A 4,779-nucleotide genomic window follows, 5' to 3' on the forward strand; every position below is an offset into this window, starting at 1 on the left:
ATATCTCTTTCATCTACCTGCAACAACACAGTTTTTCATTTGACAGCAACAACATTTCCTCCATTTTAATCTAGTTCAACCTAGAACAAACTTTCCCTATCATTTGGTCCTCTGTCCTAAAAACAACTTCTGTAACTCTACCCCTCTAAAATTTCTAGTCTACATCTTAGCCTCTTCATATATATTTTGAGGTCGCCACGGATCTTGGTATGTAAGTTTAATCTATGTATCTGTTTTACACGATGGTCACCCTGTATATTTATCACTCTGTGCGTGCATGTGTGATTACAATGATTACTAGTTTTTATTATCATCTTTAAATTGTATTATGCACAGATTGTTGTCCCAGCTGGGACAGTGCCTGGGAGCAGGCCGAAGAGAGTTATAAGGGTGACAAACTCAATGCTAAATTTATCCTCCTTCCTTTGAATTTCCCTTTCCATTAGTTCACAGGGCATTGGTTCATAAGAATGATCGTGTAAAATTGAGATATATTACGATATCCCTAGTCGGACAAATTCATATAAGTGAGAAAAAATAAATCAAATTTTATTTAAAATACTACAATAAGAACTAAAAGGCTTGATCTTAAATCAGTGAAATCGAGGATTTTTTGGCAGAAAACCATAGTGCTACCTCAAACACGAGTAGGCATTAACAATTTTCAGATTCATCAATTGATGAGGGCAATTAATTAAAAAGTCTTTTATAGGAAGATGCCCGAATAATAATGTAAGATTTTGCAACCTGGCAAGTGCAGAGAAGAACTCGGTCATGTTAGCAGGATACACTATATTACGAAGTTCAAGATGCAGGTTCGTGATATAGTGTATCCTCCTAACATGCCCGAGTTCTTCTCTGCAGTTGTCAGGTTGCAAAATCTTACATTATTATTCTGTCACCTTCCTATAAATGACTTTTTAATTAATTGCCCTCGTCAATTGGTAGATCTGAGAATTATCAATGCTACTACTCGTGTTTGAGGTAGCATTATGGATTTCTGCCAAATAATCCTCAATTTTACTGATGTAAGATCAAGCCTTTTAGTTCTTATTGTAGTTTGTTAAACAAAATTTGATTGTTCTTTTCTCACTTATATGAATTTGTCGTACTATATAAGGATATTGTAATACATCTCAATTTTGCAGGATCGTTCTTGTGAACCAACGCCCTGTGAACTAATTAATGGAAATGGAAATTCAAAGGAAGGAGGATAAGGTGCAGAGGATGAAAGCTGAGTTGCACAAGGCTGAGGCCGAAATTGTTGAGCTGAAAAAAAGCACTTCAAGAGGAAGCTTTATGGCTTTGGATACTGTATTGGAAAAACTAAGAAGCTGAGGACGAGTCCACTCAAGGTGCAAAATAGAGCGTCTGTCATTTCCTTTGTTCTTAAAAGCGACCCTTGCATGGGATAATAAAACAAGAAGTTGTAATGTCATGTTATATTCTTCTTGTTTTTTGGTTTGTTCCCAATGAAATGGACGATTTATCAACTTTCTAAGGGTCTTTCTAAATTTTATTTGGCGTGTTTTTTCTTTCATGGTCAACCTGTCTTTCTAGTTTTATTGAATAACCTTTGTGTACATGTTTTAGCTTCTGATTTATTCTCCAATGAAAAAATTTTTCAAACTTAAATGCAGTCTTTTTAAATTGGCAATTTCATCTTTTACATGGAAAGTTCCGAATTTAAAACCCTCAGAGAAGGTGTTACAATATCTGATATGATCTTCCAGTATCTAATCTCTGCAGTAATTTATATTAGTGATACTAGATTATTTCCACTCTTATATAGATCGCAGACTGCGATGTCGCTGGCACAATGCCGGGAAACACACAAATTAAATTGAAGGTATATATTTTTCATTGTAGCTAGTGAATTGCACGAGATTGATCAATAGGGATATATAATTCACTTCTCAAAGAAAAATTTAAATTCAAATCTTAATTAAATTTCAAACTTAGCTTAGCATACATGACTTATGAGTTAAAATGGTTGAAAGGTTTGTTGGGAAAATCTCAGTGTTCAGCATAACAAGGCTATCCCTTTATTCTGTGTTGGTCAATGATCTGCATCTATATCGGCAACAATCCTATTTTTAAGAGCGCACTAACCTTATTCAAGTAGATTGCCATTTTGATCGTAGGTGGGCCTCATTTCTCCGTTATATATATGTTCCAGTATGTTCCAAGCAAATGTGCGGTTGACATGTATTTTTACTGAAGGTAGAAGCAATTTTAGTTTTTATAGCACTACAAGAAAAATAACTAAAAGCGACCACCTAAATGCGGTCGCTTTTAGCTAAAAGCGACCGTAAGTGGTCGCTTTTGATTAAAAGCCACCGCAAACGGGTGGTAGCTTCTAAGGGGGTCGCTTTTATCACTTCCAGTCGCTTTTATATAAAAGCGACCGTTTTTTCGGTCGCTTTTGTTCAATTTTAGATTAATAATTTTACTTCTATTTTTTGATGAAAATTTGAATCTCCCGCCTAAATATATTAAATTCTACCAATATCGGTGGAATTTGATAAGCGACCATGATTTCTTCTGGTCGCTTTTATATGGCAATTTATAAACAAATTCTGCCTTTTTTTTTTGTACCTCCTGTTTGAACATTAGGGAAGGGGATTATTAACAAATATTATAAACTTGCCACAATCTTAAACTTAAAATCATTAACCAAATATAACATTCAATGACTTCAACACAAAATTCCATTACAAACTACAGAAAGTTAAGTTAATTTGATATACTGTTACATCCTTACCACAAAGAAACTGCTAGTCCTATGGATAATTCAGAAACTAAGTATTGTACACAAAAGAAAACAGAAGTAACAATACACATTAACGCAAACAGTCTCGAATAACTTGGCACCTGGACTGTACATCTATGCAATGTAAAATTTTCCATGGAGACGTCAGAAGTACCAAAATTTCTATGTTTGCCGTCGGCTAAATTGGTTAGTTGAAACCCCTTACTGGGTACCTGGTTGATGAGAAGAGTTTCTAGCTGCCAAGCTATGCTTTTTCCAGGGACTAAGAGATATAGGAATGAAGCATTCGACATTCCTTCCTTTGAACGATGGGCAGGAACCTTACCCCTAAGATCATCAGTCTGTAGCAGAAAGATTATAAAATTAACTCGGTCCATCTAAAGAGACAATACATAAACTTGAAACTATTTATGACAAATATTTTTGGTGTCGCAATAAACTAAAGCAACATGATCTGCTGTTTACTCTGTAAGTGGATACTCATCCCATTACAAGGACTCCTATTTAAACCTAACAAAATTAAGTTCAAGGTATAAGCAAATCAAAACACTATGCTCTGTTAAGTGTAAGTAGAATCATGCAAATGAATTCTGTTAGCTAAACAAAACAGGATTAAAGATACTTGTAACATACTAATTACCCCATGCTCAGTCATTGCATTTGATAACATTGTGTCGCTGGTCAGATAGTTGTAGGACTCTTCTCGTTAGAAAACGTTTTAAATATATATAACCTCTTTCAACATAATGCTGGCAGTATAAAAAATAAAGAGAAGTCGAGTACCTCTCCAACATAAAGTCGATCGTTTATAAGGTCCGAGCAACACATACTCACTTGAGGCACCAACTATTAACCGGGGTGGCTGTTCCCTAGCAACAATCAGAACACATTTTACAACTGCAAGTTCTGAAATAATTTTCTTGTAAAAATCAAGCAATTGTTTCTCACATAATTTCGTCATAGCTCTCGACCTCCTTCCATAGCACATCCATTTGGTTTGTTAATAACTAAATATGATTTGTCTAATTTTAGACTCATTTAGCCAAACAACCCAAGATGTGTTATTAATAACCAGTTTTAAGCTTTTCTAGAAAGTTTTACAATCAATTCAACCTAGTCTGCTTCTTATATATTCCTTTCGGACTTATTTTCTACCGCATAAATCAACCACAAATCAAATGGAATGATAAAACAAGAAAGGTAATTCAATGAAACCACTAAACAATAACGAGTTGCGTGTCGAATTACAAATCAATTGCAAATTCTAACCTTGCCAGCCTCCAAGTTGTTGAACACAAAACAGTAGACACCAATCCTTTACTCGGAGTACCAGTTCCTGGAATAAACAAAGAAAGTAAAAGCATAACTAATATCACCAATTGAAAGTAGGAACAGAGTCATACCAAAGGATGATGCATGAATCGAAATCCATATCAGTAGAATACCCTTAATCACCTGAAAAAACCCAAACCAGCGATAATTAAATAACTAAAACCAAAGGATGATATCCCAAATTCAAGCACATAAAAGTAAATTAGATGAAGAAAGAAAGCGGAAATGAGAGAGTGGGAGAGTGAATGAGCGGCTGAGGAGTTAAGGTGGGTTTGGGGAAAACAAAATTGGGAAATGGCACCAATTTTCGTTTGGGGGGAAAGAAGACCGCCTAACTCTTACATGCTTTATGGAAATATCTTTTTATTTTCATATTATTTATAAAACTTTAAATTTTAAAATTAATAAAAAATTGGATTTTATAAAAAAAATTATGTAAATATATATATATATATATAATAATTAAATTAATATATATTATACTTTATATTACAAAATAATGAGTAATAATAAAATTAAACACTGATATTATTATTTTAAATAGTTGTATTTCATATAATTATTTGGAATAAAATTTGATATTCAAATTATGTTTATTTTTATTTTTATAACAATATCTCCAAAAAAAATTAATATTATGACATCACTAAACTCAACTAATATTATTATTTCTT

General features: G+C 33.4%; 1 long non-coding RNA gene across 1 annotated transcript; it reads right to left on the reverse strand.

Annotated features, from left to right (window-relative positions):
- Positions 1-2,717: 2,717 nt before the first annotated feature.
- Positions 2,718-4,389, reverse strand: LOC135147669 (uncharacterized). The gene is made up of 3 exons (XR_010285390.1): positions 4,043-4,389; positions 3,557-3,642; positions 2,718-3,114 (listed from the first exon to the last, which is right to left on the reverse strand). It is a non-coding gene; the product is annotated as an uncharacterized LOC135147669 (long non-coding RNA).
- Positions 4,390-4,779: the final 390 nt, after the last annotated feature.

Source organism: Daucus carota, chromosome 7 (assembly GCF_001625215.2).
Source record: "Daucus carota subsp. sativus chromosome 7, DH1 v3.0, whole genome shotgun sequence".
In the NCBI taxonomy this organism is placed as follows: Eukaryota; Viridiplantae; Streptophyta; class Magnoliopsida; order Apiales; family Apiaceae; genus Daucus; species Daucus carota.